General features: G+C 43.5%; 1 long non-coding RNA gene across 5 annotated transcripts in view; it reads left to right on the top strand.

Annotated features, from left to right (window-relative positions):
- The window catches only part of LOC141084197 (uncharacterized), a 255,802-nt gene that overhangs the window by 164,674 nt on the left and 65,379 nt on the right, over nucleotides 1–25,749 (top strand). Inside the window, exon 4 of one of the 5 annotated variants that reach the window (XR_012230950.1) lies at nucleotides 3,645–3,818. The exons of the other annotated variants lie outside the window; for them this stretch is intronic. This is a non-coding gene — a long non-coding RNA (uncharacterized lncRNA). The remainder of the gene's footprint in view (nucleotides 1–3,644; nucleotides 3,819–25,749) is intronic. 5 annotated transcript variants of the gene reach the window in all.

Below are 25,749 nucleotides of genomic sequence, written 5' to 3'. Positions count from 1 at the left end.
ACTACAACCAGAGGTGGCTGCAGAACACGCTACAACGTGAGCTGCACTCACACACAGAGACCTCACAGACAGCCGTGAACAGTGAAGAGAACTGGGCACTAGCACTGAAAGGCAGCAGAAAGGCTCCGCTCCTATAGTGTTTGCAATCAATGTAGATGGATACGGATGGATGCACACTAATAGGAGAATTAATGAAAAATGAGCAGCAATAAAACAAAAATAAATATGTATGAGGCAGTGACGCACGCTGAGCGGCCTACAACCAGAGGTGGCTGCAGGACACACTACAGCGTGAGCTGCACTCACACAGACCTTGCAGACAGCTGTGAACAGTGCTGCAAGGCAAAAGAAAGCTACAGTGATTGATAATGTAGCCTGGGTAAAGCACAATATTATATAGCAAATCGCTATCTCTAGCTGTCCCTCAGAGTCTTGAACAGCAGCCTGTCCCTAACTGAATTCACAGCATAGTGAACCCTAAATGGCGGCATCATTTCAGCAGCCAATCACAGCCATGCCATTAGTTAACATGCCTACATGCCTAACAGGATGTGCCCACACTTCTGAGGATTCCTCATTGGCTGAATCAAATCAAACTGGCTCATAGCATTATGGGAACTTCCGATTCCGGTATTCGATATGCAAAAAGTATCGGAACTCAGTATCGGAATTCCGATACCGCGAATATCGGCCGATACCCGATATTTGTGGTATCGGAATGCTCAACACTAATGATAAGCCTATTTTATGTAATTTTTACATTGAAGTGAACATCCCCTTATATATTGGGGCTGAGGACTATTTAGTGGATACATGTGCTGCTTATCTGAGAGGGAGGGAGCTATAAATCCCTCAGCTCTGCATTCTCATAATATGTGAGGAACATATGCAATCTCTCAGAAGTGATGTTAGATCAGGATGGTGGGAATCTATTCTGTGTCCTAGAGCTTATCCAGTGAGTGCTAGTAACAACCCTCACAAGCAGTGACAGCTCATCAGTAGATATGAGCGAACCCTTCATCGGTCCCCGATGTTCACCGAACGGTTCGCTGAAAATAGCCAAACCAGATGGAATTCAATGGAAGGCAAAACCAATTGCATAAACAATACCTTCAGGGGTGCCAAAAAGCTGCCAAGATAGCTCAAATTAGGAGCAGACACTAGGAAAAGTGGCATCAATTGACCCAGAGTACAAATAGTATAATTGTGCAGCATGCATGACTGGGACATGGCCTGGAACAAGACTTGGACCAGCATTTCTAGCTTAAATTTTGATCAGTAACAGGTGGATGAGTGACAAGTGTAGGCCTGGTGCTCTGAGAGCCCTTGAAGGTGACCCAACGTGGAGTTCAAACATTTCCAAAAATTAGGAGCAGACACCAGGAAAAGTGGTATTAATTGACTCACAGTATAAATGTTATCATGGCACAGCAGCAGTCAGGCCTGGGCCATTTATGAGCCAGGAATTTTGGTCAACATTTGAAACTTTTGAATTTAAGTTCAAATTAAGAGGTGGGTGAGAGACCGGTGTAGGCCTGCTGTTCTGGTAGCCCTGATATCCCATGCAACAGCTCGAATTGATTTTCTGCTCAGCCACACACTCAGGTAGCACAAACCTGTTTCGTTGACTACTTTTGGTAGAAAAATTTAAAGATAGTAACACAGGTAGTTGACAGATCAATTCACTGACAGTAGAAATTTTAGAATTGCACAGCAGCAGTCAGCCTTGGGCCATGTATGAAGTATCAGAGTCTGGGCTAGCATTTAGATCTTTGAATTTGTTTAAATTAAGGCAAAGTGGGTGAGGTACTGGTGTAAGCCTGCTTTGCTGAGAGCCCTGATGCCTCATGCAACAGCTGAAACTGGTTTTATGTTCAGCCACTCAAGTGGCAGAAATATCAGATTCATAGACTACTATTGTTAGAAACATTTAAGGATAGTAACACAGGTTGTTGACTGAATGTAAGTGCAGGCCTGCCAGTCTGGGAGCTCGACTGGTACAGGCAAAATACATGAAGGAGACACAACTTGGAGTCTCCACACTTCCAAAAATTATTGTCACACATCACTAAAGTGGCATCAATTTCCCAAGAGTAGAAATAGTATAATGATTCTCTGATACCCCTTCCACTACAGGAAACCAACCACATGGAGACCCAACTTGGTCTCCATGTGGTCTCCATGTGGAAAAACACCATTCACATTTAAAAAAAATGTTTGTAACATCAACAACCGTAGCAACAGCAGGCACTGAAGCTATAACAAAGGTGTTACAGACTGCAATAATGTGAGATCAATGCAGCACACTAAAAACTACACCATCGCCTAGTCTGCCCAGTCTGCAACTGGGGTGAAAAAGTCATTGGAGATTCATGACTTGTTCATTTTGAAGAAAGTTAAGCGGTCTACACTTTCTGGGGACAGCCAGATGCGGTTATTCGTCAGGACACCACGAACAGCGCTAAAGACACTTTCTTGGTGAATGCTGGCTGCTGGGCATGACAAAACCTCCAAGGCATGATAGGTGAGCTCAGGCAACTCTTCCATTTTTGAAGACCAAAATGCAAAAAGTTCCAAACCTCCCCTGATGACATTGATATTTAGCTTGAGATACTCCTGCACCATCCTCTTCAGTCATTCACAACGTGTCAGACTTGTTCTTTGTTCTAATAGAAAACAGTAAAAACACAAGAAGAGGTCACACTGGCACTCAAAAACACTGATAGAGCATTAAATCCTGAGCTGCTGGCAACACAAGAATAGTGCCCGAACTTATCAGTAATAAATATAAAACTAAAAGTGAAGCCGCGCTTAAATAACAAACAATGCTCACAGAACAATTAGCCACCAACTTACGCTCACATGTAGATGCCTAATGGTATGTGGACAAGCAAATGAGCAACTAGGCTACATAAATGCAGTGTAAATAATGTAAATCAAAAAGTCCATACACTCTGGCTACGGACGAGGGAAAGTTGCTAGAACATATGTGTCAGCTTAAGAAGTGCCCAAATATCAGTAGGACCATTGGTCACTAGATTAAATCAACATATGGGTGCCTATTAATGGTAGGCAGATCATCAGGAAGCCCCAGCAACATATACAGCCGCTCACTCACATGTACACTTGGAGGTCACAACGCTATGCACCGTTGTAGTGTTCTGTGACGTGCCGAAATGGATGCAGGTGCCAGAGTTCCCGAGGCTGAGGCGGCGTGCTGGTGTAGCGATGTACCGCTGAAGCGCAGAGCCAGGGAAGCCCCGGACGGTAGGGTTCCTGGATGCTGCACGAGGAGTTAGAAAGCAAAAATGGCCGATAAGCTCTGCCCACGTTTGACGTCACCGAGTACAGAGAGCATGGCACTCAGAAAGATGCAGGGGTGCCAACCAATGCGTTTCAAAGAGCTTCGCTCTTCTTCATCTCTTCTTCGGCCGTTTTTGTTTTCTAACTCCTTACGCGGCATCCAAGGACGCTAGCGGCCGGGGGTTCCCTGGCTCTGCTCTGCGCTCCAGCGGTACATCGCTACACCAGAACGCTGTGCTTGCATGAGATAAAATGAATCTGAGACCAAAGTTGAGACAAACTGTATTTAAACAAAGCAAAAAGTACAACATAAACTAACAGAGATTTTCCTGCAATTACAGCGAAATGCACAGCACAAAATGGAAATGACCAGCAAACATAATAGCGGGGTGCGACCGCTAATACAAAAAAGTCCAGCAGTAATAAGAAGCAAAAGTGCAACCGGCACTTATACGTGGAATTCTAGAAATATGCAGAGGAGCCGACACCTTTCATGGAAGTTGAGAAATACACAGGTGTGTACCATTTGGGCTGAAAAGTCTCACTCAAGTCCAGCACCGCAGCCCACACAGCACAGTCCAAGAAGTAATAATAATGTCAGAAATTCTTACAGACCACAGCAGTCCCAGGAATGTATAGCTCCTCACGTAGAAGTCTGGACAATAGGTAACCCCGGCCAGGATCAGGAAGAAGCACAGAGCACTGAAGGCAGCTGGAAGTGATGAGGTAGAGCATAGCGTAACATGCAGCAGCATGAACTCCAGAGGCAAGCCAGGAGGAAGCTCAGAAGCCAACAGCAGCAAAATACTCAGTAAAGGAGGATTTCCCGACCCAGACTTAAATAGCAGGACAGACAGGAAGTTCAAGGACAGGGCGAAGTACCAGACTTCATCTTGGACAAGGGCGAAACAGGCTGTATGGAACATCCAGAAACCTTACACCGGGACAGCGGCAGAGAAATTGCTGTACCACCAGGTTGAGAATGAGAGCATTGCAATCAATGTGTGTGAGGTTGCCCTGGTGTAGGGTCATCAACAGGTTTGCATCGTTATTGCGACCTCATGGACTTCCCTGGCTCCAAGTTCAGTGGAGATAGCCATTGCTCAAACTCAGCCTGGATAGCTTTGAACAACTCTTGAGCTGTGTGACTGCGATCTCCAAAGTATATTAATTTAAACACTGCCTGATTGCGGTGAGCCCTGGCTGCGCAGTACAGAGATGGAGGGGATTCTCGCTGCACTGTTGGAACAAGTGTCTCATTAACGGAGAGATTGAGGGTGAAGTTGGAGGCCCTAGAGAAGGTGGAGGAGACAGAAGCAGTGTTAGATACAGAGATTTGTCCCACAAACCTTGAGGATTCCAAGACTTTTGGAGCAGCCTCTTGCCTTCCTGCCCCCACAGCCACCAGAATCACCCAGTGCTCAGTCAATGAGATGTGATTCCCCTGCCCATCTTTGCTCATCCAGGTGTTAGCAGTGAAATGCACCCTGACAGACATAGATTTTTTTCAAGGAATGGATGATGTCTGCTACATGCTGGTGTAAGTGCAGGTACATCTTTCTTGCCATGGTTGCCATGGTGACGAAGGAGGAAGAACAACATATGCAGTTGACAGCTGGTGGTGGGCGAGGTCCGCTAGTATACATTTTAGAGCAGTGAGATTCCCAGACTAACTCATGTTGATCGGCATGTGCTGGTTCATGCATGGTGGTAGTCAATTTATTGCAATTTTCCCCTCTACTGAGTAATTTTTGGCAAAGTTGGCAGATAGTGTGATTTGGGTCATCCTTTGTGGTCTTAAAAAAGGCCCAGGCTAAGCAACCCTTGCTGCCCCTGCGAAATGCAGACCCGTGACTGCTGCTGTCTACCGCCAGAGTTGTGGCTGAGGATGCAGTGCTTGAAGTGGTTGCATCACCTTACGCTTGTGCGGGAAGCTGCAGCGTAACCTCCTCTTATTCCTCTTCCATCACCTTATGTGCTGAGTTACTCATCTGCTTGCCTCTGAGTTCACACCAGGTGGGATCTACAACCTCATCATCCTTTCGGTTCTCCCACTCCTTGCCCTGAGAGCACAGCACATTCCATGTGCACCTCAGATATCTGAATCTCATTAGGATCACCTTCATCCCCGGACGTTAACGTCTGGTGATGAGTCTGATTCTGCTCGGACCCTACTTCGTCCGGCCCAGGATCCAACAGGAAAACTGTTGTGAATTAGCTTTCTGGCCTATTTCTGGTAACTGCTGAAGGTAGTGGAGCTGGTCAAATTGACAGAGGGGTTGCGAGTTCTCTTTCTGGGCTCCCTCTGGTGGTTACTGGAGGTAATGGAGCTGATCTGATTGACAGAGGCTTGTCACCTGATAATGAGGATGACGATTGGAGATCTGGGGTTTCAGACTGGATTTAAGACAGCCGACTCCCTCTATCCCTGCTGGTGATTTTCTTCCTGCCTCCTGAGGTTTTAGTTTCCAGCTCAGTCCCTGCATGTTCAGCTAAGTGTTCATTTGCTATTCTTTTTTCATTTGATCTGATTTTGTCTATTTCAGTTTTGTGTGGGTCAGCCAGCTCCGGTTGGGGCTGTGCTGAATCACCATCCATATGTTACTGCTTGTGCCAGTTTGTTTTTGTCCCTTATTAGATTGGCCTCTTTTTGCTTTGCTTTCAGAACTGTCCTGTCTGGTCAGTGTGGGCCCCATCGTTTGCTCAGTCTATTTTCCTACCTGCGTTTGTGTTTTCATCTTGTCTCACCGACAATATATGTTTGGGGGCTATCTATTCCTTTGGGGTCTGCTCTGGGGCAGTTTAGATTTCCCATTTCTTGCTTTAGGCTTAGTTAGCTCTCCGGTTGTGCCGAGGCGTCTAGGATCATCGTAGGCACGCTCCACGGCTACTGCTAGTTGTGTGGATAGGATCAGAGGTCTGCAATCCGCTTAGTTACCAACCTCTCTGGTTGTCTGTGGCTTAGCTTGGGCTTGCTCTCCTCCTCGGTGACCCAATCATAACAGAAAACATTTTGGGAGTCGGTGAAAATGCTTTCCTCCTCTTGATTCTGTGAATCTTTGGAGCCGACCTTTCATGCCCATGGAATAGAATTTGCGAACAGCTCTGCTGACTTGCCCATCTGTTGTTTCCACCAGTCTGTTGGGTGGCTGGATACGTGGGGTGAAACAAGGATAATTGGGATGCCACAACTTAGGATTGTACTGTGTGTGATGTTAAGGTGGAGGAAGAGGAGGCGAGGCCACTTGATGCAGAATTTGCCATTCACTGGAACACATGCTTTTTCTGGCCTTCTGCTGCAAGGCGTACCCCTGTGTGGCTGCCAAAGAGTCAAGTAGTCCATCCAGTAACAGATGTTGTCAGTTGTTTTTGGATAGGATTAGACGGTGTTTGTTCAGTAGAGCTTAAAGTAACATTACCTCCTAACCCACGTACGCATCGAACACTAAGCCTATTCCCCCTTCCTCCATGACCTTGCTTTTTCCCACTCATGTTGTATAATAGTAATAATAATTTTATTACTATAGTAGTGCCAACATATTCTGCAGCACTTTACATTTTAGAGGGGACTTGTACAGACAATATACATTACAGCATAAAAATAAATTCTTTGGAATAAATTTTTGGACTTTAGGATATGGAATTTGTCTGGCAGCGCACTTAAAGTCCAAAAATTTATTCCAAAGAAATGATGTGGCGGTCACCACATTGTGGACCGTTGGATGTGCAGCAGGCTGACATATTGATTCTACGTGCTTGACTCTCTCCTGGGAAGGGTGAATATATACTGTAATAATCCTTATAAGATTGCCCGGATAAGACCCTATTGCGCTCTTATTTTACCTATAGTGTGAACAAGCATAACAATAAACACATAGAGCAAAACTTTTACCAAGAGGAATGAGGGCCCTGCTCGAAAGCTTACAATCTGTGAGGAAGAAGAGGAGACACAAAAGGTGGATTGTAACAATTGCTCTCATTGTTCGGACCAGCCATAGTGTAAGAATTAGGTGTTCATGTAATGCTGCATGAACCGGTTATCAGCCTAAGTATGTAATAGTGCAGACACAGAGGGCTATTAAATGCATAAAGCATGTGAGAACATGATGCAAGGATGTACCCTTCCCCACTTTAAACCAACTGTTTTACAACCCTAGGCCCAGACCTGTCAGTCACCTGTCACTAAATGAACAATCAGAATTTATTTGCTGAGATATTGTGTCTGAATAACACTATTAGCAGAGAGGATTCAGATGAAAAAATGTGGACTGGTGTGTGGACCACACTATTAGCAGAAAGGATTTGAATTCTGAGATGTGTCCTCCTATTTGCACCACAGTATTAGAACAAACAGTTTAGATTAAAAAATGTGGCCTCCTGCCTGCACCACAATATTAGCTCTAACAATTTCAATTAGGAAATGTGGCCTGGTGCCTGCACAACACTATTAACAAACTAGTTAGATGCTGGAAGGTTTATTTCACACGGAATACTTTCTAGCTTAAGTCGCTGACAATAAACCAACTATCTAACGCTCTGACAACTTGCAGCAGGAGGAGCTTCTCTGCGCTGTTACACTGACAAAATGGTGCCACCAAAACAACATGTTCACTTTTATATAAAGAGGGACATGTGACTTTGGCAGCCAATGACAGAAACCCTTGTGTCTGCGCTTTGTGGTTGGTTTCTGTGCCTTGATTGGTTGCTAGAATCTCTACACATTTAGTTAATTAAAAAAAAAACAGTTTGCCTCTCCTCTGACCTCTCCGCACTCCCTACCCTCATCAAACACGACCCCCCCGCTCATCATACAGCACCATTCTTCAAGCCAAAGTCATAATGAAAGCATTAATGGAAACGTGATCATTTACCGAACTGTACCCAAATTTTGCCGACTTTGAGGGAAAACGCTCAGGAATCTGAACGCAAATCTGAATGAGCTACGTTGGTGCGGAATTTGAGATTGGCGAAGATTTTCTGAACAAGTTTGGTTATCTCTAGTCATTAGCATCATTAGAAATCATGCCTAGAACCAGCCTCATACTGCTGACAGTCTCAGTGCTTGTACAGGGCTGCTTCCTAGTATTCTCTAGATGAGCAGTGGCGACAGACAGGGTAAAATATAATCTGTGCTCTTCACACACTTATTCGCCCACATCCTCTCACTTTTCTGCAATGCTGAGTGAAAACAGAGATCAGGAGGTGCAGCCAGCCGTATACGCGGGGGATGACATCACCAGCTAGTAGGAGGAGGCAGCGTTGCTGTTTTCATGTCTCGTCCTCCTCCTCCTGCACTTTGTACTGCTCCTGGCTGTTTGCTTGGAACTAACACACCAAGGAAGCGGACAGCCATGAGCCACACAGCAGGGCCTCAAGAGCTACAGATTGGGCACCCCTGCTTTAGATGTGTTAAGTTATTATTGATTTATGAATAAGTTTAACGAAGAGGTGCAGCTGCAGAAGTTGCACCCTGACCACTGGTGCCTTAAGTAACTCAAAGGCCTCTCTTCCAAAAAAAAAGATAAAACTATTTACACCTTCACCACCTTGCGGTTTTCTGTTTTTGAGTTGTTGTCTTTTGCTCCCCTTCCCAGAGCCATAACTTTTTTTTTGTCAATATAGCCGTATGGGGGCTTGTTTTTTTGTGTGACGAGTTGTACTTTTGAATGACACTGTTGATTTTACCATGTACTATACTGGAAAACAGTAAAAAAAATTTCAATTGCGTTGAAATTTTTTAAAAAAGTGCAATTCCACAACAGTTTTTTTGCTTTTTATTTACCAGTCACAATAATGAGTAATTACGAGTACACAGATACCAAACATCTATAGGTTCCTTTTATTTAAGTGGTAAAAAAAAATCCAAAAGTTTGTAAGGAAAAAAAATGGCGCCTATTTCCAGGATCCATAGCATCTCCATTGTTCGGGAACTGGGGCTGGATTAGGGCTTAATTTGTGAGCACTGAGGTGACGTTTTTATTGATACCATTTTGAGGTACATACAATGTTTTGATCGCCTGTTAGTGCATTTTATTCCAATATTACGGTGACCAAAAAAGCGTAATTCTGGCATTATGATTTTTTTCTCGTTACACCATTTACCAATCTGATTAATTTACTTTATATTTTGACTAGCTGAAGAGCCCGGCGTTGCCTGGGCATAGTAACCAATTGTGGTTAGTTATAACAAATTATAATGATTATATTGCACATAAAAACATTTCACATCATATATTTAACACTACAGATTTGCAACACAAATTAACTAAACTATTACCCAAGTATTGATAGTATTTTATTTTCAACTCATTCAAGAGCCTTTTGATAAACATGTGTATCTGTGTATCTAACCCTTTCCTGTGTGATAATGTCTGATGAGCTGTGTACTTAATCATCTCCTGTGTGATACTTTCTGCTGAGCTGTGTATCTAATCCTATCGGGTGTTACTGACTGTTCAGCCGTGTATCTAATCCTATCCTGTGTGATACTGACTGCATAGCAGTGTATCTAATCCTATCCTGTGTGATACCATCTGCTGAGCCATGTATCTAATCCTATCCTGTGTGATACTGACTGCTGAGCCGTGTATCTAATCCTGTCCTGTGTGATAATGACTGCTGAGCCATGTATCTAATCCTATCCTGTGTGATACTGTCTGCTGAGCTGTGTATCTATTCCTATCCTATGTGATACTGACTGCGGGGTTGTGTATCTAATCCTATCCTGTGTGATACTGACTGCTGTGCTGTGTATCTAATCCTCTCCTGTGTGATACTGACTGCTGAGCCATGTGTCTAATCCTCTCCTGTGTGATACTGACTGCTGAGCTGTGTATCTAATCCTATCCTGTATGATACTGACTGCTGAGCCGTGTTTCTAATCCTATCCTGAGTGATACTGGGCTCCCCCTGCAGTCTATGTCAGAGGGTGGTCTGTGTTGGCACGGTAAAAAATTGTGTTATTTCCAGCTTTACAGAAGGACGATAACACCATAGAAATGATAAGAATAATAGGCAAAATTGTTTGGTGAATTGGAACACGCGGGGTTAAAATTTCGCCTCACAACATAGCCTATGACGCTCTCTGGGTCCAGACGTGTGACTGTGCAAAATTTTGTGGCTGTAGCTGCGACGGTGCAGATACCAATCCCGGACATATGCACATACATACACACACACATTGAGCTTTATATATTAGATAGACCAGACATTTCTGAATGCAGTAATACCAAACATGTGTATTATTATTTTTTTTATTATTATTGTTTTATTTTAAATGGAGCAAAAGGGGGGTGATTTGAATTTATTTATTTTATATTTTTTTTTACTTTTTTTTCTTTTTACTTGCTTTAGTTGTCCTCTTAGGAATTCTGATGCTGCGATCTTCTGATCGCGATTCCACCCGCGGCTGTTAGAGACACATTACAGTTGATTACATTAGCTGTCATGTGCCTGGGAAAGATGCAGGTTCAGCACCAAAGCCTGCATCAAAGACAGGAAAATAACCATGGACATTCCTATACGTCCAAGATTGAAAAGGATTTAAAAATAGCTCTTGTTATGGTGGGTAATGGGCTTCAGGTCACATTTCTAAGGTTGACACTAAATGGACAGTTGTAATAACCTTAAAGTGTGGGTGGAAAAAATAAAGTTGGATTCTAAATGGCCGACTTCAAAATGGCCACCATGGTCACCACCCATGTTGAAAAGTTTCCCCCCTCCCATATACTAATGTGCCACAAACAGGAAGTTGATATTACCAACCATTCCCATTTTATTTAGGTGTATCCATATAAATGGCCCACCCTGTACATTTGTTTCAAGACACATACAAAGCACATAATGTAAGTCTGATAAATATTCACCTATTTCTGGATATCTTGCCAGAGCACACTTACCACCAGGATTTGGAGACTCTTAAGAAGCATATGAAAAATGTCAATAATAAAAAGTTGCTTATTTCAAAGTAATTATAAAAATACAAATGTATAAAACATAAAAATGGCAACATACTTGTTGGACATATAGCTGAAGACATGAAAAAATTGCAAGAAGATAAACACACAAAGTTTGGGGTCACCCAGACAATTTTGTGTTTTCCATGAAAACTCATACTTTTATTAATCAAATGAGTTGCCAAATGAATTTAAAATATAGTCCAGACATTGACAAGGTTCGGAAAAAAAAGATTTTTATTTGAAATAATAATTTTCTCCTTCAAACTTTGCTTTCATCAAAGAATGCTTCCTTTTCAGCAATTACAGCATTGCAGACCTTTGGCATTCTAGCAGTTAATTTGCTGAGGTAATCTGGAGAAATTTCACCCCATGCTTCCAGAAGCTGCTCCCACAAGTTGGTTTGGCTTGATGGGCACTTTTTGCGTACCATACGGTCAAGCTGCTCCCACAACAGCTTAATGGGGTTGAGATCTGGTGAATGCGCTGGACACTCCATTACAGGTGGAATACCAGCTGACTGCTTCTTCCCTAAATAGTTCTAGCATAATTTGGAGGTGTGCTTTGGGTCATTGTCCTGTTGTAGGATGAAATTGTCTCCAATCAAGCGCTGTCCACAGGGTATGGCATGGCGTAGCAAAATGGAGTGATAGCCTTTCTTATTCAAAATCCCTTTTGCCTTGTACAAATCTTCCACTTTACCAGCACCAAAGCAACCCCAGACCGTCACATTACCTCCACCATGCTTGACAGATGGCGTCAGGCACTCTTATAGCATCTTTTCAGTTCTGCATCTCACAAATGTTCTTCTGTGTGATCCAAACACCTCAAACTTGGATTTGTCTCTCCATAACACTTTTTTCCAATCTTCCTTTGTCCAATGTCTGTGTTCTTTTGCCAATATTGATCTTTTCCTTTTATTAGCCAGTCTCAGCTATGGCTTTTTCTTTGCCACTCTGCTCTGAAGGCCAGCATCCCAGAGTCGCCTCTTCACTGTAGACGTTGACACTGGCGTTTTGCGTGTACTATTTAATGAAGCTACCAGTTGCGAACATGTGAGTTGTCGATTTCTCAAACTACAGACTCTAATGTACTTGTCTTGTTGCTCAGTTGGGCAGAGGGGCCTCCCACTTCTCTTTCTACTCTGGTTAGAGCCTGTTTGCACTCTCCTCTGAAGGGAGTAGTACACGCCGTTGTAGGAAATGTTCAGTTTCTTGGGAATTTCTCACATGGAATAGCCTTCATTTCTAAGAACAAGAATAGACTGTCGAGTTTCACATAAAAGTTCTTTTTTTTCTGGCCATTTTAAGAGTTTAATGGAACCAACAAATGTAATGCTCTAGATTCTCAACTAGCTCAAAGGAAAGACAGATTTATAGCTTCTCTATTCAGCCAAACTGTTTTCATCTGTGCTAACATACTTGCCCAAGGGTTTTCAGGGGTGTTCTAACCATCCATTAGCCTTCTTACATAGCAAACACAAAGTACCTTAAGAACACTGGAGTGATGGTTGTTGGTAATGGGCCTATATACACCTATGAAGATATTGCATTACAAACCAGCCGCTGGCAGCTAGAATAGTCATTTACCACATTAACAATGTATAGAGTGTATTTCTAGCTTCTTTGGAAAAAAACTGCTTTTCTTTCAAAAATAAGGAAATTTCTAAGTGACCCTAAACTTTTTAACGGTAGTGTACACCTAAAGAATTTTCCGTTTAAGGTCTGCATGAGGCCAGTGATGTCCTTTAGTGCTGCCCCTGGCACAAAGGAAAATCACAATGTGCTATAGTATACAAAAGCAAAAAAGAAATGTTGCAGTTGTTTAAAACTGACAGTTTTAGATTCCAGTTTTTTGGGGTTTTTTTAAACCCATTGAAAGCTAAGTTTTTTCCAAAACAATTCATGTCTGTTTGTAATTAAAGAGTTTAAAGTTGTGGCCCAAGCTTTTGATATTGCTCAATATCAAATCGTTGGTTAGGGTCCAAAAACCAGCACCTCCATTGATCAGCTGTTTTCAGCCCTTACGATGGCTGGATATAAACTGTAAATATGACCAGAGCAGCATAGCTCTGTTTACTGTGTAGTGGCCATTGCCGAGTCCTGCTGCTTGGCTCCTACTGACAAGAACAGAAGCTGAGCAGCATCGGAAATTTCCACTGGGCTTTTCTGGCTCCATTACTAATTACATCTTGCTTCAGCAAGAGCTGAAAACAGTTGATCGGTCAAGGTGTTGGGTGTTGGACTACAACTTGATATAGCCTACGTATCCAAAGGATAAGTCATCGAAATCTTAAGCCTGGACAACCCTTTTAAGCCTAGTGAAGATTCCATGTTATTAAGTAATTGCACTCTATTTAATTTAGTATGGCGGAAGAAGAAGAGGACTACTGTGGAACTTTACTTCCTTTCAACTGATGTGAGCTTCAGGAACAAATAGAAAGCAAGGAAACTAAAATAACTTGAATTTCATTAAAAAAAAATTACAAGTTGCCTGTGATATGTTTCTGCTATATAATAAATCATTGTAATTACTTCATTCACAGTTCTGTCATTCATTGTATAGGAGTGTAATAAAAAGGGTAGAAATGAAAGGTGGTTGATGGACACTACCAGCACCCCTGCATGTGTCCTCTCACTCCTCCCTGCAGGGACGCCGGTGTGTGTATTTAATCTTCCGTGCTCTCTTGGCATCTGTCTGCTCCCAGAACTTGCGCGTGGCACACAGGTCTCCTGTGAGTGGGCCTAGGGCACATGTGCGCCTTACTTTTAATTAAAGGGCCATCACGCGTGCTGCTAAAGATGTCTCCAACCAATAGCTAGGAGATGTTTTGCATATAAGTCATCCTCTCCTATTGGGAGATGCATTACCAACTTAGTTAGTCTATGCGCTTCCTGCTATATAGTTGTTAGGTCACCATGCTCCTGATCCGGTCTGCTCTGTCTGTATCTGTCCCAGTCCACCTTGCTATACACATAATTGAATCCGTCTTGCCTGTGCCTAGTCCAGATTCTGATCAGTTTGACCTGTACCTGTGTCGCTACCTACCCAGTCTGAACGTGCACCTGAGTAAATATATCTGTGATCCCATGTTGTGGCCATCCCTTGTTCCTGTTCCAGTCCTGTTTATGCTGTACTATCCCGCTAACCAGTTACTGGCCAGTCCGGCTTCCCTGTTCCCTGTGGAAGTCAGCTGCCATAGCTCCGTGGGTCTGTCCTGGAGTAGCACTTGGCGTTCCTCTGGAGCCAAGTCTAACCCCACCCTCAGGGGCTTTAGGGAAGAGTCAGGTTGTCGCTTAGTTACTCCCCTCCAGACTCTCCCTGGACTTTGGCACAGTGGTTCTACAACCACGTGCATAACAGTGGCAATGGTACTGTAGGTGTTACTCAACTGTCCTGGCTCCAACGTCGCTCCTCACATCTTCATTCCCTGCTGACTAGCTCTCTTTGCTCTCAATGCACATTTTATTTACCATAGTAAGCCAACATACACATCTGATGTTACTTTTTTAGGCCTGTTAAGGCCAGCTCAAGTGACTGTATGCCACCTGAGTAGACAGGTAGTGAACTCAACTCTATTGTATCATGGTGGCCTCACTGCCTATTTGACTCCGGTCTGTTGCAGACACAACTCTGATATATTAAGGTACCAGGCTGTCTATTTGGCTCTGCTGTTTCAAAGTACTTGTGAGCACATTAATCGTTTCTATATTAAGGTGACTGATTCCCTATTAAGCTTCATTTTTCCAAGGTTTTTATATGCACATTCGGCTCTGCTATATCAAAGTGCCTAACTACCTTTTCGTTTCTGCAGTTCCAAGATGCTGTTTTCACATTCAGCTCTATTGGCAAAATGCTATAAAATATTAAACAAACCATTATTTATCCAAGAAATACTCCACTGCTCTCACCTGTCATTATTTAGGCTATGTGCACACGTAGTTTTTTGGGTGTGCGGATTTTGGAGAGAAAACTGCAGGTAAATCCACAGGACAAAAGTCCTGCGGTTTATCTGCGGTTTTGCATGCGGTTTTGCCCTGTGGTTTTACACCTCATAATGGATGAGGTATAAAAAAGGCAGCGTTTCTGCACCAAACAATTGACATGCTGTGGATTGTAAACCGCAGCAAAACCGCGCGGAAAAATCCGCAGCATGTGCACAGCGGTTTTTTTTCCATTGAAAATAAAGGTACTGTACAACGCAGCAGAATCTGCTGCATTTCTGCAGAGCCAAAACCGCTGCGGAAAAGCAGCAAATTTCACTACGTGTGCACATACCCTCACGCTTTTGCAGCAATACCTGTGTGGCCAATGCTACTAATTAGCAGCCCATATAGGCTCGTGCCATACACCGCTCTGGACAGTGTTTGCTGCATCGGTCACCTGTGGAGACAGGTACATCATCACTGCATAACACTTTTTCAAAGACCAAGAGAGCTAGAGCAATTTAGGATTTATCAGATAAGTATATTATTTTCTGATAAATACAAATAAAATATTGACAGCAACGCAATGACTTGGAACACTTACATCTAGTTTAATAAAAAATGTAAACTCAATAAAAAATATAATTAACACATTCCATAATTTTGTTTCCACTAGATATGTTTTAATGTCTCCTTTAAATTCCATAGGGAAAGCTGAGAATTATTTACACTTTGTAAAAATGCCTATTATGAATTTTACAGAAACTGGAAAAAAAATAGTCAATAAAAATTGTCTTATTCTCAGGGGATCAAAACTCTCAGAGATTGCTTCAAGGAGCAACTGTAAGTAAATTATTAGCTTGTACACAAGTAACCTTAAATGTGGCTCTGTTATAATGCCGGAGGCTTTAGAAAAAGGTCTCTTAAATATATTAAATATTGCCTATAGGGCTTCATGATATTTACCTTAACGGCATCAGATCCATGGTCACACTTGAGTAAATAACACAAGGCTTGACTTACAGGGTCACAATCAAAAAGCTTTCTTTATGCAGTTTCAGTGTAATAGCAGGATATTAAATGACTGCGACATTGTATCAATTTCCTTTCTATATTACAACTGTGTTGCCCCATGTTTAATGTGGAAGTGTACAAATATAATAATTGAGAATGCCATATTAAGGGATTGAGGCAGTCTATTAATTACCTGATTTTTTTTTTATCAGTTTATTTCCTATTTTTTATAACCATGCCAACACCACCCAACACCATACACTGACCGTTGACGGTAGTCACCCATTTTAGTTTGTGCCAATAACCGGTTTCTGAGCTTGGTTTCTGGAAAGAAATTAGAGAAATGTGTACTCTAATAATATAAAAACAGATACAAATTATTTTTCAAAAGGACCAGACTAGAAAAAAGCCAATTCAATTTTTACCAAAAAAATCTAAGCAAAGGATAATGATCCCACATAGTTAATATATTAGTATAAGCAAAGATAGGCGATAATAAAACTTAGCATTTAATGTACCATTCAAAGGACAAACAAGACACTTAATTAAGAATCCAGACAAACCTCCCTGATGAAGGCCGGCTGAGGCAATGATTTTCTGTAAATGACTGCTCGTGTCAGGACCACTAACACCAGAAAAAAGATACCTAGTTGGGTGCCATGTACCAAATGTAGGTCAATGACCATGTAATGATATTGTATGAGATTTTTTTTTGCAAGAAACTGTTGGAGAGAGAAAATAAAGGAGCGCTACCTAAGAGCGGTAAACGATATATATATATATATATATATACAGTAGATAGATGTATGAGTGTTATACAGTATGTATACTGTATGTGCTCACCTGGAAGTGTAGTGAAAGTATGCCCAACACTAGATTGCGTTTAGCCTATGAATGGGATCCTCCACTGTGGTATAACGCTCACCCGTAATGCGTGGAGCTGTGCTCGTCCTGGCGTGGCCACAGGTCCAAGTGATAATGTATGGCTAATAAATTTGGAGGTGCTTCTGTTTTATGATGTGATCCCAATTAGACATCCAATTTGGATCTCCAGCTGAATAACCGGACTGGTAAACTAAAAACACTTTGCTCCTTGAAAAGATTTTTTTTATTCTCAAGGGTTACAAATAAGAAATAATTCAAAGTCAGTGCATCCAGTTCAGGGCCTCTCACTTTGCACCTTGGCCCAAAACTGAGGCTGTCCTATCTCTCGATGGATAATACCATCAATTGGAAGCGCCTATAATTTCATATCCATGTAAAGATATTGGAATGATCTCACTCAGCCTCCCTCCAGATGCAGGCCAGATGAACCAATAGACTGCTCATGTCAGTACCACTAACACCTGAAAAAAGGTACCTAGTTGGGTGTCATATACCAAATGTAGGTCAATAACCATATAAAGATATTGGAATGATCTCACCCAGTGCAGGCAAACAATGAACCTCTGACATCTGTCTTCAAATATTCATTTGGGATTGCAAGCATCCAAGGTGCTATTTAACATTCCACACCATAAACTGAGACCATAATGTCTCTCAAAAAGTTCACTGCCACTTTTTAGAGTGACATCATGGTCTCAGTCTATAGTGTGGAATGTTAAATAGCACCTTGGGTACTTGCAATCCCATATGAATATTTGAAGACAGATGTCAGAGGTTCATTGTTTGCCTGCACTGGGTGAGATCATTCCAATATCTTTATATGGTTATTGACCTATATTTGGTACTAGCTGAAAAGCCCGGCGCTGCCCGGGCATAGTAACTAACTACGGTTAGTTATAACAAATTATAATGATTATATCTATATATATAAAGCTGAGTGTAGAGCCTCGCCCACTCCGCATAGCCACATTCACTATAATATCCCTCATCATCCCTTCAGCCAGAGCTACCGGACTACACCCCTAATATCCCACATCGTCCCGTCACCCAGAGCCACTGGACTACTACCCCTAATATCCCACATCATCCTGTCAAAGCCACCTGACTACTACCCCTAATATCCCACATCATTCCGACAGCCAGAGCCACTGGACAACTACCCCTAATATCCCACGTCATCCCGTCAGCCAGAGCCACCGGACTACTCCCCCTAATATCCCGCATCATCCCATCGGCCAGAGCCACTGGACTACTACCCCTAATATCCCACATCATTCCGTTAGCCTGGGGTCAGAACCAGAGCGCTGAGTGGATTTGCCCTGACTTCCATACCAATGATCCCTTTTATAGAAGCCTGAGGTGAGAATCAGAGCTCTGAGGGATTTACCCTAACTTCCATACCGGAGATCCCTTTAAGAAAGCCTGGGATCAGAACCAAAGCGCAGAGTGGATTTGCCCTGACTTGCATACCAGTGATCCCTTTAAAAGAACCCTGGGGTCAGAATCAGAGCGCTGAGGGATTTGCCCTAACTTCTATACAGGAGTTCCCTTTAAGGGAGCCTGGGATCAGTACCAGAGCATTTGAAGGCAATTGCCCAGATTTCCATACCGGGGACCCCTTTAAGAAGGCCTGGGAACAGAATCAGAGCGCTGGATGGATTTGCCCTGACTTGTATACCAATGATCCCTTTAATAGAACCCGGGGGTCAAAATCAGCACTGAGGGATTTGCCCTAACTTCCATACAGGAGATCCCTTTAAGAGAGCCTGGGATCAGTACCAGAGCATTTGAAGGCAATTGCCCTGATTTCCATACCGGGGACCCCATTAAGAAAGCCTGGGAACAGAATCAGAGCGCTGGATGGATTTGCCCTGATTTGTATACCAATGATCCCTTTAATAGAACCCTGGGGTCAGAATGAGCGCTGAGGGATTTGCCCTAACTTCCATACAGGAGATCCCTTTAAGAGAGCCTGGGGTCAGTACCAAAGCATTTGAAGACAGTTGCCCTGACTTTCATACCAAGGATCCCTTTAAGAGAGGACTGGGGTCAGAACCAAAGCACTGGATGGATTTGTCCTGCCTTCCATACCTGAGATCCCTTTAAGAAAGGCCTGGGGTCAGTACCAAAATGCTGAGTGGATTTGCCCTAACTTGCATACCAATGATCCACGGGAGGGGGGGATTCATTTCTGTCATGTGCTCTGTGCTCCTTTCTGGGGGGCAGAAAATGGCTGGGAGCTTATGTTCCCGGGGATGCTAGATTTCTCCCACCATGTCAGTGTCTGCTGAGATGTTGTCAAGTGGGAATACTTGCTCATAGCAACCAATCACAGCTCAGCTTCTTTTAACCAGCTCTGGTAAAATGAGAGATGCTTCGTGATTGGTTGGTGATACACACATACATACATACACATACATATATTAACACTTACAGAAAGCACAGAGCAAAAATTACAACAATATTACAACAAACTACGAACATTTCTGATAATAAAACCTTCACACTGCTTATCTATGAACTGCTCCAATATTTATGCTTATCTCTCTCCCAGAATGACTATTCCGCTTCACATTCTTTGTCTTATCTACTGAGTTATTTATGTGCTGTCTTGTGTATAAATGTTATTCTTCAGATTTTGTATTAGTCTAGCCTGATGAAGAGACATGCGTAGTCTCAAAAGCTTGCAATTTGTTACCATCTTTTCAGTTAGTCATTAAAAGGTATCAGCCACTGAGGACTCTCAATTCTAAATATTCTCTTATAAATACATACATTCAGTTTTATATATAGAGATATGACACCCAACTAGGTATCTTTATTCAGGTGTTAGTGGTACTGACAGGAGCAGTCTATTGCTTCAGCATGCCTGCATCTGGAAGGAGGCTTGTCTCGGTTCTTAATTGTCATGTTTTGTCCATATACTGTATTTTAATGGTACATTAAATGATAAGTTTGATTATCTCTACCTTTGCTTATACTAAAAGGACCAGACTAGTAAAAAAAAAAAAAAAGAATTGATACTCACTGATCCTCTACAGCTCTGGTAACCAGATCACTGCTGTGTTCCACATTGGAAATGACAAAGATTTCCCATCACTGGCTGATGCAGATAACTTCATGATAGGTGGTAACTAGTGTTGAGCTTTCCGATACCGCAAGTATCGGGTATCGGCCGATATTTGCCGTATCGGAATTCCGATACCGAGTACCGATACTTTTTTCGTATCGGATACCGGAATCGGAAGTCCAAAATGCAATGAGCCACTTTTGTGGCTCTGATTGGTTGCCGAAATGACGTCATCATGATGCGCTGTCTGTGCGCATCATGATGTGCCGTCAGTTCGGGCCTTCGGGGGGGCTGTGCCGACTGTCCGGGGGTCTGTGCCGGCCTGCCGGTGGTCTGTGCAGGCTCCGGGGGTCTGTGCCGGCCTGCCGGGGGGCTGTGCCAGCCTGCCGGTGGTCTGTGCAGGCTCCGGGGGTCTGTGCCGGCCTGCCGGGGGGGCTGTGCCGGCCTGCCGGTGGTCTGTGCAGGCTCCGGGGGGCTGTGCCGGCCTGCCGGTGGTCTGTGCAGGCTCCGGTGGTCTGTGCCGGCCTGCCGGGGGTCTGTGCCGGCCTGCCGGTGGTCTGTGCAGGCTCCGGGGGTCTGTGCAGGCATCGTCCGATGGGACTACAAGTCCCATCGGGCGATGCCTGTTACCATAACAGTGATTGACACATTAGCCAATGATGGGACAGTAGTAGTCCCATCATCCAGCTAATGTGTTGAATGTAAAAAAAAAAAAAAAATTTACATGCTACATACATACAACATGCATACTACATATATACTACATGTAACATACATACTACATATATACTATATGCAACATGCATACTACATACATGCTACATACTACATGCATGCTACATACATGCTACATACTACATACATACTACATACATAATACATATATACTACATGCATGCAACATACATACAACATATATACTACATGCATGCAACATGCATACTACATATATACTATATATACTACATGTAACATACATACTACAAATATACTACATGCTACATACATGCTACATACTACATACATAATACATATATACTACATGCATGCAACATACATACAACATATATACTACATGCATGCAACATGCATACTACATATATACTACATGTAACATACTTACTACATATATACTACATGCTACATACATGCAACATACATACTACATACATGCTACATACATATATACTACATGCATGCAACATACATACAACATATATACTACATGCATGCAACATGCATACTACATATATACTATATATACTACATGTAACATACATACTACATATATACTACATGCTACATACATGCAACATACACACTACATGCTACATACATGCAACATACATACTACATACATGCTACATACATACACACTACATGCATGTATGTATGTAGCATGTACATTTTTTTTTTTTTTTACATTCAACACATTAGCCGGATGATGGGACTACTACTGTCCCATCATTGGCTAATGTGTCAATCATTGTCATGGTAGCAGGCATCGCCCGATGGGACATGTAGTCCCATCGGACGATGCCTGCACAGACCCCTGGAGCCTGCACAGCCCACCGGCAGGCCGGCACAGCCCCCCGGCAGGCCGGCACAGACCCCCGGAGCCTGCACAGACCACCGGCAGGCCGGCACAGACCCCCGGAGCCTGCACAGACCACCGGCAGGCCGGCACAGACCACCGGAGCCTGCACAGCCCCCCGGCAGGCCGGCACAGCCCCCCGGCAGGCCTGCACAGACCACCGGAGCCTGCACAGACCACCGGCAGGCCTGCACAGACCACCGGAGCCTGCACAGACCCCCCGGCAGGCCGGCACAGCCCCCCGAAAGGCCCGTACAGACCCCAGAGAGGCTGTACAAGGCAAAAATAGGGTTTGTCTTATTCCGATACCGGAAGTCCCATAGACTTGAATGGGACTTCCGGTATCGGAATTGGCGATACCCGATATTTTTTTTAGATCGGCCGATACCATCCGATACGATACTTTTAAGTATCGGACGGTATCGCTCAACACTAGTGGTAACTCAAAATTTAGGAACCCCATTAATACTGATTATGAAGGGAATGCGGAGATACATCAATGCTGCATTTCCTTCATTCTCAGAATTGGTGAGGATCCCAGAGATCAGACACCAGCAAAACTTTTTAAAGATGGAAATAAGCCTTTAAGCACAACATACAAACCTTGAGGATACAATAAATTAATCAATATTGACTGCTATCTGAAGCTACTTAGTAATAGACCAGTCCTCGGACATGCAGTCTAAATAATCTATTGATGAAAAGTAGAGCAAAATATTCTCCATTGTGCATTAATAATCAAGGTCGCTAACCACCTACACAAGTAATATGTTTTTCTGGCAAGGTCCTTGGAGAGCAATACAACTAGCTGGGTCCTTGTCAATGTCATGGACCATGAAGGAATACATGAGAACGGACTGATACATTATTGAAACTCGAAATTTCAATTGCTTCTAAGCTCTTGCCCTACCTGCACATCTCCAGTCTGATGCGTCATCTACAGGTTTCATCTCAACCCAGCACGAAGTTTTACTCTTGGTGAATGAAAGGCTGGCAGCAAATTCTTTCCCAGTGGAAGACTAATTTATGCAGATCTATTCATTTATTCCTTGAGGCTTCCAACTCATTAACTGTCAGCTTTGGTCGTCAGACTAACTCCATTTACATGTCCGCAGAGTGGGACGGATACATTTCTTTGCCCCTGGGCTCTCTGCAAGAGGGAATGCAAATCTTTGCTTGACTCTTTATTTAATCAGGTTTTACTTCAGGAATTATATTGTCCTGATGTTTTCCAAGACCAAAGTGTCAAGGACTTGAAAACAGATAAAAATCCAATTTTTTCTTGTTTAATGCTAGAATGCTTGCACAAAGTGTATTAGACAAATTCTAGATTTGGCGCTGACCATGCTTCTAAAATCAACTTAGGGAAATACCATTTCCTCCATTCTTGTATTTTGCTTCCATTATTTGTGAGCATTCATTATTTTATTAAAATTTCCATTTTTTATACTAGTGATATTACTTATATTGTTTTATTCTATAAAGAAATAGTACACTTTTATGCATTTGTTGTGCAACTGGACATAATTTGTCACCCATTGTGCTGTTTATTCCCAACATATTGGGTTTAGTGATGAACAAGTACTGTTATATTCGAAATCGCCATACTCATTACTTTGTAAAAATTGCATATTCATTCCGAATAGCGATTACAATGCAAGTCAATGGGAAATGCAAGTAATTTTCTGCTGGACCCTACAAAGGGGTCTGGGGACCTGAGGAAAGGCTGAAATGGATGAGAAAGTGATGAAAAAGAATGGGAAGAGCCTGGAGAATATGTCTGCATGCATTTCTGACTCACATATGGTTTCTGGGAATAAGTTTGTCACAGTATTACTCAACTTTTACAGATACACAAGAACAACTACCAAACCTAGATTTCTATTGAATATGTATCCCCTATCTAAGTTACAATGTGGGACAACTTGTCACAAGGGCCTCCAATAACAAATATTAGTTTGGTAGGAACACTCTACATTCCAGATTTTTCCACTGCACAATGTGTATAGGGTTTGTAAAAATTAGCCCTATGGGCTGAGCCATGGTTGACGCAGAACGTCGCCATCCCAAGGGCCTCCAATCACAAATAGTAGTTAAGCTGGAGTAGGAATACTGTCCTGGTTTGTCCACTGCACAATATGCATAGGGCTGGTAAAAATTAGCCCTATGGGCTGAGTCATGGTTGACGAATGAAGGAAATGGGTTTTTATGGGATGGGGTTGACGTTAACAGCAGTGTAACGAATGGAATGGAGGCACAGGTGGTGAAGTTCACATTCATTTATTTTTTGAGTGGAACCTCGGGACCACGGTCCAGGGGGGGCTCCGAAGGGGGCATGACTAGTGAGCCCCAGGTATCCGTAGCAAGAGCCCTCGAACAGGATCAGAACGAAATACCAGGAAGATACAGGTGCTACCTTCAGTTAGACCCCAGACACGTGGCAGCTGTCCCAGCGGGAATAACCGGTAAACAGAATATACAGGTATGATGGAGCTGATCGGCGGGTAATGGGTATACAGATAGAAGCTGGCACTGACGGTGACCGGTGAATTTCGGGTATGCAGGCGGAAGCTGGCTCCAAAGGAACTGGCGTAGTCCAGAGGTTCGGATGGCTAAGCAGCGGAATGAGACGGAATAGAAGCAGCCGGTACAAACGTCATCTTGGGCAGCCGAATAACAGGTCACAGATATTCTGCAGAAACAAACAGTGTAAGCAGAGTACTAGACGGAATACTGCACAAGCGCAGACAGAGCAGACACAGAACTGGAACTAGCAACAGGAGATACTCGTTGCTCCGGCACCCTCCCTATGCCGGAGTGGCCAGAAATAGCAATCAGTGCGCTGCCATTGGTTAATTACCCTTTTTGAAAAATGCACGCTGTCTCTTTAAGAGACCTAGAGCCCCGTCACAAATAGCGATCTCGCTAGCGAGATCGCTGCTGAGTCACAAGTTTTGTGACGCAACAGCGATCTCACCAGCGAGATCGCTGTGTGTGACACCTATCAGTGACCGGCCCCCCTGCTGGTAACACTGATCGCTGTTGGAAAGCCCTGGACATTTCTTTGATCGCTGGTCTCCCGCTGGCCAGCATTAAACCCAATGTGTACCTTAGTTACCAGCGCGCTGATGCAGGGAGCTGGTAACTAGGGTACACATCGGGTTTCTAAGTGACACACGTCCCTTAGAAACCCGATGTGTACCTTAGTTACCAGCTCCCTGCATCAGCGCGCTGGTAACTAAAGAACACAGCGACGCCGAGCGCTCAGCGACGCTGGTGCTGATCGCTGGTGAAGCTGTCTGACAGCTCACCAGCGATCATTTAGCGACTCACCAGCGATCCTGACACATTGATATCATTGTCGGGATCGCTGGTGAGTCGCTATGTGTGACGGAGCCCCTAGAGAGTGCGCGTGTGGCCTTAATCTTATACCAGGGGATGTGCTGGCCACACGCCAGGAAGCAGGGGAAGAAGCAGGACAGCAGGCAATGGATTGACGCGAGGGCCCCACCGGGGGTATCGCAGAGGTAAGGCTCTCACAGCATGAGGACGGGAGCCCTGCTGGAGGTTTGCTGAGGTACGGCCACTGCAGCATGAAGACGGGGACCCCGCTGAGGGTCTCGCTGAGGTACGGGCACAGATGTAACAAGCAGTAGCATAAATCAGCATTTTTGGTGAATTTAGGTTGGCTTGCTGTCATTTGGAGGGATTGCAAACTGTGGAGATATCCAGTCCTTGATGAATTTAATCAGAGTAAGCCTGTCTGCATTTCCGTGGAGAGGCATGTGCGCCTATCAGTGATGATTGACCCAGGGGAACTGAAAACATGCTCTGACATCACACTAGCAGCCGGGCAGGCCAGCACCCCCAAGGCGTATAAGGAGAGGTCGGGCCAAGTGTTCAGCTTGGACACCCAATAATTAAAGGGAACTGAAGCATCAGAAAGGATGCACGTATGGTCACTTAAGTACCCATTTACCATGTTCTGCAACTTCTCCCTCC

This window comes from Dendrobates tinctorius, unplaced genomic scaffold, assembly GCF_039654945.1.
Source record: "Dendrobates tinctorius isolate UK_male_01 unplaced genomic scaffold, ASM3965494v1 ptg000022l, whole genome shotgun sequence".
NCBI classification, from domain to species: domain Eukaryota; kingdom Metazoa; phylum Chordata; class Amphibia; order Anura; family Dendrobatidae; genus Dendrobates; species Dendrobates tinctorius.
Note: the sequence above shows the minus strand (reverse complement) of the source record. Positions and strands in the feature narration are given on the sequence as shown.